General features: G+C 44.2%; 1 long non-coding RNA gene across 2 annotated transcripts; it reads right to left on the reverse strand.

The window, feature by feature from the left end:
* On the reverse strand, positions 1-10,750 carry LOC136538660 (uncharacterized). Of its 2 annotated transcripts, XR_010779416.1 has the most exons (5): positions 7,652-10,750; positions 7,483-7,560; positions 7,073-7,222; positions 6,947-6,980; positions 1-1,034 (listed from the first exon to the last, which is right to left on the reverse strand). It is a non-coding gene; the product is annotated as an uncharacterized lncRNA (long non-coding RNA). The 2 variants fall into 2 exon arrangements; XR_010779415.1 differs by having other exon boundaries at positions 7,483-10,750.
* Positions 10,751-11,371: the final 621 nt, after the last annotated feature.

An 11,371-nucleotide genomic window follows, 5' to 3' on the forward strand; every position in this document is an offset into this window, starting at 1 on the left:
CCCACGCCCCTGTCCCCGCCGCGAAACCGAGCGCGAGCGCGAGCACGCCCATGAAACCGCCCTAGGGTTGTGGAGAGAATCGGCGAAGACTTCGCCGTCGCCGCAGGAGCCCACCGCAGGATCCCACCGCTTCCCCCATTCTCCGGTAAGCCCCATTGTATTCTCACTGCTTCTCATATTGTCCTGCTTAGACACCATCAGAGTGATTTCAAAAATAGCTATTCATTTGAGGATGGAGATAGTTTATAAATTAGAGTTGATGGTTGATGAATGCTTGAATTGGTGTTAGCAGGTTGTCATGATTTGTGATTATTAGTCTGATTATGTTCCTACTGTCCTTGATATCCTTTTTTGAGTCAGATTTGCCTTTTGAAGTCTGATTGCTTAAAGTTTAATCTACAGTTGATTTGTAAATATCGTTTTGAAACCCAAAAGGGAGGAATGGACTAGATATTCCTCTTTTGAGCATGTCTTTCATTGTGTATGCGTGATCATGGGTGCAAGTCTTATGGTTGGCCAACTTTTGAAGGATGATTATTGGTAAATAAAGACAAAAATAAATACTCCCTCGCTCCCAGTCGAAATACAAAGTATCAAATGTTCAAAAAAATAAGGTATTTTGATCGTTCAACATTAACTATGCCTGTTTGCTTTTTTAAACCACATCCATGTATGACTTTTAGGTCCATCTTGAACAAAATGACTTCTATAATTGATAGCTGAAATCAATAACAAGTATGAATGTGTTTTAATTAAAAACTATGTGTTATTAGGAAATTAAACAACTTGACAACCAAACTAACTAGTGAGGAGTGAGTGAGTGAGGATGCCAGTATATTAATTATATTCTAGCTACTACTTTGACCAATTGCTCTACTCACGCATTTCCTTGTTGTGCAGGCTACAGCAGGTCCTCCCTTCTTCCGACCAGCAGCAACAACAAAAGGTTCAGATTTGAGCCGCCGGTCGCTGCAAGCCTCAACACCACCACCTGGCCCACTGCACTGGTATACACTGAGGCCGTTGAAATTCTTCTGCAGTAATATTTTATTTATTTATTTATTTCCGCAGCATATTATATATAAACTACATTACTAAGTAGAAGTACGTGTAAGGGAGCATATATAGAGAGAGGTCTACATATGGTAGTGCAATCATCCCCTGGTGTTTCTTTTTTGGGTCTGAACAGTACATGTGACCTAGTCAGGTAGTATGTTTCTGTTGAAACCAAGAAAGTGCACCTCCATGAGACGTGAACTGCCCATCAATAATGAGCCATGTACAAACGTTGCTGGCTGTGCAGGATATATATATAGATATAGCCTAAGCTAAGTGCATTATAAAGTAAGAGATTGAAGATTTAATTTGCTGGTGCTGCGATCATGTTTGAAAACGGAAACGTATAGTAGAGAGTACGTATGTTTTTCTACCGTTTCAAGCTAGTCAATAATGCGCCGTAACAATGACGATCTATCGCTGCTAAAGTAGCCAATCGCATCATGAGGATTTATTAGTCTTGTATACGATTTCAGTAACCTAATGATGATGAACGAGGACGCAGTCTACTTTGTATGACACTAACTAGCTGATAGAAGGTAACTCTAGAATAGTGCTAGATCAAACAATTTTTAGTTTGACTGATAGAAGGTATATATATTACAAGATTGCCATGTCCGGCTGCTGACTGGGCTCAATTGGAAGCTGACAAGTGATGTGGTGGTCCATGATTGGATGAACATGCTGACTGGATAGGAGTTTTTGGCTTATAGTGACTTAGGTCAAAGGCAAAGTCTAGCTTGCTGTCGGTGGTTAAATTCATACATGTTGATACTATTTCTTATAAATTCGGTTAAATATAAGATATTTTAAATTTGAACAGACTTATTCTTTTAGGGAGGACTGAAGCTTCTAGCTGTTTGTTGGTGTTCCGTGGACCTTGTAGCGGTTGAGGCTTCTCCTGTTTGCGGGACAGCGAGGTGAGGCATAAAACACCCCTCTTTTCTGTATCATGCATGTTTGTAGAGCACGTAACCCGGTTAGGCGTCTCTCGTTCGAAAGAGATACGGTTAGAAATATGCAGCTCTTTGCATATCGATAACTGTATCTGTTTCGAATTGTCCACGTTTTTTGGACAGCCCTAGAATGCGTAGATGGGGTTAGTCTCCGTGGTCTACTCCGTTCCGAGGCAGAGTTTCGGCAGCATCTCCCTGTTGTTCTCCGGATACACAATCTCCCTACCGGGACGTGTATTTGGAGAACAACGGGGAGGTGCTGCCGAAATTCTGTCTCGGATCGGAGTAGACCATGGAGACTAACCCCAGCTACACATCCTCGGGTGGGATTAGGACCTATCCTGACCTATTAGATGGTAGGAACATCATGTACATGCAATTGATTCTTAATGTCTCGCTGGTATATATATATATATATATATATATATATATATATATATATATATATATATATATATATATATATATATATATATATATATATATGTCAGAGGATGGATGACCGTGAGTGGATGTACACGGGCCGCCCAAGTCAGCGTGCTTTGACTGATGAATGGATTGAGAAGACAGAGGCTTTCATAGATAGAGCATTTGCCCTAGTTCCAGGAGCGTCACCCATTTGGTGTCCGTGCAGTAGATGTGCAAACAGGCGTCGGCAACGAAAGGATGTCATGTCTACTCATCTTTGCAAGAATGGATTCACGGCAGATTATACTCGGTGGATCTACCACGGTGAAGCTGATCGGATGAGAGAGGAGGTCGTGAGAGCACACGTCGAAGATTTCGATGCTGATGCCGGGGTAGGTGACTGGCTAAATGACTTTCACGAAGCACACGTAGGTGAAGAAGGTGGGGAGGAGGAGCCAGAGGCAACCGCAAAGGCGTATTATGACATGTTGTCTTCGGCACAGAAACCCCTTCACGGCCATACAAAGGTTTCTCAACTGGATGCCATTGGACGGGTAATGGCCTTAAAGGCTCAGTTTAGCATGAGTCGAGATTGTTACGATGCTACGTTGGCAGTTATTGGCAGCTTGCTTCCAGAAGCTCACATTATGCCAAAGAGCATGTACGAGTCGTAGAAACTCCTTCGTGCACTCAAGATGCCATATGAGCAGATACATGCTTGTCCGAAGGGGTGCGTCCTATTTAGGAAAGGACACGAGAAAGCAAAGTACTGTCCAAAGTGTCAATCCTCTAGGTACCTGGAGGTAGAGTCTGGTGATGGTTAGAAGAGGCAGCTTGAGATCCCCGTGAAGATCCTACGGTACCTTCCATTCTTACTGAGGATCCAACGGCTATACATGACCGAGGAAACCGCGAAACAGATGACGTGGCACAAAAATGGCACTCGATACAGTCCTGAGAAGATGGTACATCTATCCGATGGTGAAGCATGGACCCACTTTGATGGGATTCATCGTGAGAAAGCTCTTGAGGCTTGTAATGTACGTGTTGCGCTAGCAACAGATGGGTTCAATCCTTATGGACTGATGGCTGCCCCATACACTTGCTGGCCAATCTTCGTTATCCCCCTCAATCTCCCCCTCGGTGTCGTGTTTCGACGACAGAATATATTCTTGTCATTGATAATTCCTGGGCACCCAGGGAGTAAGATGGGTGTGTTCATGGAGCCTCTGATTGATGAGCTGGTCCATGCTTAGGAGGAAGGGGTGTTGACATATGACCGAGCTACGAAGAGGAACTTCAGAATGCATGTCTGGTACCACTACTCCCTGCACGACTTCTTGGCGTATGGGATATTATGCGCCTGGTGTGTTCATGAGAGGTTCCCATGCCCATTATGCAAGACAGCTGTGGAGTTTATTTGGTTGAAGAAGGGTGGCAAGTATTCTTTGTTCGACAAGCATCGACAGTTCCTCCCTGTTGAGCATGCATTCAGACGAGACATCAAGAACTTTACGAAAGGTGTGGTAGTGACAGACCCTGCACCGCAGATCATGACGGGTGCCGAGGTTCGTGCTCAGATAGATGCTCTCGTCGTCAACCCACAAGGCGATGGTTTTGTGGGATATGGTCGTCAACATATGTGGACTCATAAGTCAGGCTTGGAGAGACTCCCCTATTATGATGACATCCTTCTTCCACATAACATTGATGTGATGCACACTAAAAAGAATGTGGCCGAGGCACTTTGGGGAACACTCATGGACACTGAAAAGTCAAAGGACAACGTTAAGGCTAGAGTGGACCTAGCAACGTTATGCGATAGACCAAAGCAAGAAATGAAGCCTCCTAGAGGCGGCAAGACATGGAGCAAGCCTAAGGCCGATTTCGTCTTGACCAGGCCCCAAAGGAGGCAAGTTCTTGAATGGATGCAAACGTTGATGTTCCCTGATGGGTATGCAGCGAATCTGAGGAGGGGAGTGAACGTATCTACTCTGCGAGTCAAAGGGATGAAGAGCCATGACTTCCACATATGGATTGAGCGGCTTCTTCCGGCGATGGTTCGTGGCTATGTCCCTGAGCATGTCTGGCTAGTGTTGGAAGAGTTGAGCTATTTCTTCCGCCAGCTTTGTGCCAAGGAGTTGTTTCGAAAAGTGGTTGAGGACTTGGAAAGAATGGCGCCGGTGCTTCTCTATAAGTTGGAGAAGATATTTCCACCCGGCTTCTTTGTTCCGATGCAACATTTGATCTTGCACCTCCCGTATGAGGCACAAATGAGGGGGCCCGTGCAGGGCCGTTGGTGCTATCCAATCGAGAGATGTCTAAAGGTTGTTCGAAGTAAATGTAAGAATAAATGCAAAATTGAGGCTTCCGTTGCAGAGGCATATATTCTGAAGGAGGTGTCAAACTTCACAACAAGTTACTATAGTGACAACCTTCCCAGCGTGCATAATCCACCCCCTCGCTACAATGCGGGCGAAAATGAATCGAACCTCAGCCTTTTCCGAGGGCAGCTTGGAAGTGCAAGTGATTGGAAACCCAAGACATTGAGACATGAAGAGTGGCGCACTATCATGCACTATGTGTTGATCAACCTTCCCGAAGTGGAACCGTACATGCAGTAAGTTCACAACGAACTTGTTAAATATGCTGTCACTATTCGGTATCCAACTCTCTTGTTTCTCTTTGTTACAGGGAATTTCTTGATCACTACTGGCATCTATCAAGGGAACCTACCCCGCAGGAATGTGATACCCTTCTTAAACAGGGTGCGGGAAATGGAATGCCCGATTTCATTTCTTGGTTCGCACAGAAGGTATTGTCCAACTTTGCTCGTACTTAGTTTGACATTACAAGTTGCTCGTACTTAGTTTAACGATATATCCTGCTTGAGCTTGCAGGGCCAAACCGATGAGTCTATGGATCCCGAGTTAGTACAGGTGTCCAGTGGCTTTCTGTATAGGGTCAGGTCATTTGCCGCTTATGACATGAATGGATATCGCTTTCACACGACAGCACATGAAAAAAGTCGGCCCAATCGAAGAACCACAAATACCGGAGTTCTTACGCCCGGCACTGATGGGGCCGATTATTATGGGAGAATCGAAGAAATCTACGAAGTCAAATTTCGTGGTTCCAAACCCCTTAAGCCTGTCATATTCAAATGTCATTGGTTTGATCCTGCAGTAACGAGACGGACCCCTAATCTTGGGCTGGTCGAAATTCGTCAGGATTCCATCTATCTAGGGGAAGATGTCTATGTTATTGCTCAACAGGCGACGCAAGTTTATTATCTGCCATACGTGTGCTGGTGCCTGGGGCTGGCCGGCTGGGAGCGAGCCTGGCTGCCTGGGTGAGGCGAGGACGTACGAACGGCGACATGGGTCGCAGGCGTGCAGTCACTGAACGTACGTAGAGTATTGTTCTGCGAAATAACCAGGCCTTAATTAGTGTGTCAGGCATGACAGACGTCTCTAAGGAGACTAAAAGTTTCTTCTGACAGATCAATGGAAGTTTAACCAATCGATTAGCTTCTCCAGAGAATTAATCTTATCTATTCTTTGTGCAGGTTCAATCGGCGGCATCAAACGATGTACCTTAAGACCCACCGTAGCAGTCGCCGTGGTCTCATTGGTGATTTGCTTCTTTTCATGTGTTGAACTTATTCCTTGTGTTGCACTTATGCTTATAATGCACTTGTGGTGGATACTTTAAACTCGAACCTTATGTTGGTATTGTGGTATGACATTTGTGTACCATTGTGGATTATTGTGACATATGTGATATGTGGTGTGTGGAGATGATATATATATATGTGATATATGTGCTGTGTATATATATATATATATATGTGTGTGTGTGTGCTGTGAAATGTAATGCAAAAACAAAAAAAAAATCAGATTTCTGAGGCTTTGCCGAGTGTTATGACCAAGACACTCGGCAAAGCAAACCCAATTTGCCGAGTGTTATCACCAAGAAACTCGGCGAAAAGCTATTTTTAAAAAAAACTAAATACTGTTTGAAAAATGTTTGCCGAGTGTCTTAAAGTGCCACACTCAGCATATGTTTATCATTTGCTGAGTGCAGCACTCGGCGAATAGGATTTTTAAAAAAACTAAATACTGTTTGAAAAATGTTTGCCTGAGTGTCTGAAAGTTACACACTCGGCATATGTTTATCATTTGCCGAGCGCAGCACTCGGCGAAAAGGAATTCTAAAAACCAAAAAATATTTTTAAAAAAATAGTTGCCGAGTGCCTTGCCGTTTGACACTCGGCGAAGTCACTGTTAACGGCGAGTCCGGCGTTACGACCGTTTACTTTCGCCGAGAGCCAAACTGCACACGGCAAAATGTTTGCCGAGTGCCCGATAAATGGCACTCGGCAAAGTTGGCTTTGTCGGTACTGTTTATGGCGAGTGCTATTCGCCGAGTGTTACACTCGACGAACAATTTGCTGAGTGTTTTATGTAGTTTGCCGAGTGTTTCGGGCACTCGGCAAACTCAAGGTGTCCGGTAGTGAGATATACCTTAGCATCTCTATGAGCATATCAAAACCAGCACCTGCATTAAATAAAAATGCAAAAAAGAAAACATTACTGAATCAAGTACGTGGTAAGACCAAGCAAATCAGCTCTCGCATGACTAAGAGATACCTTTTACCCAGCCAGGAGTATTGACAATTAGTGGCAGCATTTCATTTTGATCACATCGATATTTTCCAACGAAATAGTCAGTACAAATGGAATAGGAAATTTGGATATGCTTCTGCATTTCTTTTTGAAGAAATGTCACCAAAGTAGGACCTAATCAAATTTGTAAATGGCATTAGTGAAACCCATGCAGAGATAACATAAGTGAGGAATATTAAACAAAACGTTTGCTCCGGCAAAACTTTAAAAGTTATATGGTCGTGCTAACAAACTACTACAACTGTTCCAGTAAACAGACGAAGAAATACCACAATAGAAATTGTGTACAAATCCTGAAGTGAAGAAATCAAATAAAATTACCACACACTGCTGCACTACCAGCTAAACACAAATCCTGAGGAGAAATTTTACACCTTTCAGCTTCACGTAGAACTAGGTTTAGCAAACCAGCCCAAGCCAAAAATCAACTTGTTCGTGACGACACCTGTGAGCTGTGGCACAACTATTAGCACTTAGATTTCGAAAAAAGAAAACTAACACTTTCTGTACACGTCTTAAGTGAGAATTCTTTGAAACCACTACCTATAATCTAGCGCATGGTGATACTTGACTGTTGGGTAACTGAGAATAAAACAGTCACATTAGATTGATTATTGTGCATAAATAAGACAGGATATAAGCGGATAGGAAACTACTATAACGAAGGAAGAAGAACATCAATACATTAGTTACACGTCGACACTGTTATTTTGATGGAGGCCACATACCTAAGCCCATGGTACCTTGTAACCGCCAAAAAATTTACGTCGCAGGCCTGCATAAAACATAAAGCCATCAACAATTATGTACTTGAAAGTTTCATGTATGGTTCCAGCCAAGGAACCAGCTATTGTAGAGGCAATACTTGACATTCATAGCCTTGCACTTAAATAAGCCAGACCATCAAGCAATGCCAAAAATATCATTACGAAACCACTACGAAAAAGATTCTATAAAGACATCAGCATATGCATTTCCTATGCCATATCCTGAAACTATGTTCATATCATCTAAAACAACTCTCCTGTGCTCTCAAGAGTATAGCCCAGCATGGCAACAGTTTAATGTATAAGGATGGAAATCTTAAATCTATTTTACTGAAAGGTCAATTTCATTTCTCTCAACAGTATGAAAATATAACAATACTCTTCCGATCCCAAATGTGACATCATACTGCAAAAAAGTAGTGTTGTATGTAAATAACTAAATGAGGAAGCGATGAATCAAATAGAAGTATGTCATTTTTTTCATAAACATTTCTCACAACAAAAAGCTAATGTAGAAGCACCAAAAGAGCAGTTGCTAACATTTTCAATATATCGAACAACAGAAAGCTAATGTGCAAACATCATAAGGCAAAGGTGCAAGTGCTGCTCGGTAAGTGTTAAGAGAGGATGTATCAAGATCTGTGTCAATTGCAACTATAGCAGAAGTTGGAGATGATCCATCAAAGGTTGAAGACAAGAGTTCATGCTCCTCGGGATTTTATTGATGCTGAATAATGCAAAACGAAAGTAAATTTTGCAGCACAAAAGATTAGATGCAAACACAAAGCTAGTCCTGAGTCAGTTTCAGTCATGTTCTTTTCTTTCTCCTTTTTCGCATATGGAAGTGACCACCACATAAGGTATATTAAAGCAACTGTGATATTATTGACAGAGTCTGTATTTCTGATTACCAAGGACTATACAAACAACAGGGAGATTCACATTACAGGCAAAATAATTCCTTCGGTTGCATCAAAACTTCTATACAGCCGTTAAACTTTAGTATTGTTAATTGTGAGACATGGTAGAAACCAGGTTATTGTTGTAGTTAATGGCAAGGGTGCCAAAAATACTTGTTGAGGATTGAGGGAATATTTTGAAATGAAAAGTAAGACAAAGCAGGTTATACATACATTGATATACACTGGTGCTCTATCTGACTCAGACGCCCTTGATGAGCAGCCACCCATTGTATCTCCTGAACGAAAAAGTTTACTCCAAACTATCCTTTAGCTACTGTTAAAACCCAAAGTTCTGTGTTCATATACCCCTACAAAGAGAAACACTATGCTGATGCAAGAAGGATATGAAATCATGTGATAAATAAATGGTGCAGAAAGAGGTTAACATGCAACAATATCCAAGTAGCAATGGAGACGATTCTAAAATATCCTATATTAAACTGCGCCTGGTTGACTTTAGCAACAACTTCTATCCAGCCCACTTGAATGTATAGAGGCATGCAGACCGCAATCTCAAACTGATATCGGCCTAATCAATTGTTGAAAAAGCTAAATCATCAAGTTTTCTCAGATATCGATCGCACAGGAACTCCACTGTTGCAAGCATCAAATCGAACCCATACTGAATACATCCCATGAATCTGCAGCTTCAACTGACGGGTACAACTATTTTGTTGATTACACAAGGTATGGTGGTTGCTGCAGTTGAACGAAATCACATAAACACAGAAGCAATTTCACCTACAAGATCTGGGACTGCACAAACCCACGTGCAGCAAGCATGAACTGGAACAGACACGCACGAAGAAGCACACAAAACCGTGGTCGCCGGTGACCAGCTCGACGCACAACCGAAGAACACCGTGGGGGGCTCAGAACCAAACTCGGCTGCAGGAGCTATGACATGGACTGCCACCGCCTTGCCTGCCTGCACCAGTGGCCCAACGGTTCTCACACGGACGAGCACCAGGAGACCGACGAAGAACAGAGCGCCAGAGCTCTAGAAACAGAGAGAAGCTGGCCCAAAAATCGAACAAAAATTGATCAAGAACTCCATCAATAGTTCCCAAAATTTGCACAGGTAATCACCAAGTAGTTTGTGAGCTATCCCGAAAGAATCGTCGCCCAATTTCTACCCAATCTCCGGGAAATTTCAGATCGAGCCAAGAACACGAAAAAGTCCCCCAAAACAAAAATCATCGACTTCTGCGTGCTCGAGTCGATCCAGTTCAGTTAACTCTTAGAGTAGCTTCAACTCATGTCATAGCATGAATCAATGCAAAAAGAACGAGTTAATTTGCCTTAAATTGACGAGGGCGACGGTGCGGGCGAGGACAATGGCGCGGGCGATAGCGCAGACCTAACAAGCGTGAGGGCAGAGCGAGGACGGAGGGGAGATGGATCCCGACGAGGGCAGCGGCGCGGTCGTCGTGGATCCTGGTAGCGCAGCCTTCATGGGAGCGGACGCGGACGCTGGCCGCGCGAGGGGCGAGGGCGACAGTGGTGCAGGGATGGGGATGGGGATGGCCGCCTGAGGGGCAAGGGCGGCCTGTGGGATCTAGCGGGTCGCACGGTGGGTGTCGGGCGGTGATTGTGGTGTTTTAGTGAGTTGAGGAGGAGGAGGAGGATGGGCGCTGCCACCGCGGACCGCTCGCAGCAGCCACCGATGTTTGGAAGGGAGACGGGCGTAGGGGGCACATGCGGCGATGGCACGGAGCGAGGTTACACGCGGTATCATAAGGGGAGGCCTGACCCAGATCCGGCCATCGCCGGCGAGCCAGAGGTGGCTGTCGGAGCTGGGGAGGTCGCTGAGGCATGTGGCGGCGGCGGAAGTTGAGAGGGCGTGGCTTCTGTCGCTCCAGCGGAATGGAGGAGGACATTTTAGTTTTTTCAGAAAAAAGAAGCCTCTAGGACGGATCGAACCTTGTAGGGAGGCTGTGGGCGTGCGGGGCTGGCGGCGGGGGAGGATGGGGTGGAGCGTGGGATGTGGTATCGCACGGATGGGAAGATGAGCGACGAAAAAAAGACAGCATGAAAAAATAGTTTTACTTTTTGTTCTTTTTAGCTGTAGGAGATATCATCGTAGCTCTATTTCTATGGGCAACCTGGAGTGCGGATGTAACCCTAGACTTATTCCTTAAGCGTACTCCTATATCTCAATCGTTGTAGTTCTAGCATAGCTCCTTCGAGTATTCGTGCGGCTTCATCTTCGAATATATTCTAGGTCTCCTATCCTTGCATAGTTCTTGATAGCTCCATACTCATACGTTCTCCTATTATTCTATCCTCATGTAGCTCCAATAGTTCTATCCGGGTATGTGCTCATGTAGCTTTACTCTTAAAAATATAGAATGGAAGGGGTTGAGTACATTACGTACTCAACAAGCCCTAAACTTTGGGTGGAGGAGAGGTGGAAGGGGAAGGCTATATGTGGAGGGGGTCACTACTACACTCGCACCTTTTGCAGCTATGTCGTAACCCTCATCGTAGTCCAATTTCGGTCTCGGCAGTTAGCTGTCGACAGTGATAGTCAT

Source organism: Miscanthus floridulus, chromosome 1 (assembly GCF_019320115.1).
Source record: "Miscanthus floridulus cultivar M001 chromosome 1, ASM1932011v1, whole genome shotgun sequence".
NCBI lineage: Eukaryota > Viridiplantae > Streptophyta > Magnoliopsida > Poales > Poaceae > Miscanthus > Miscanthus floridulus.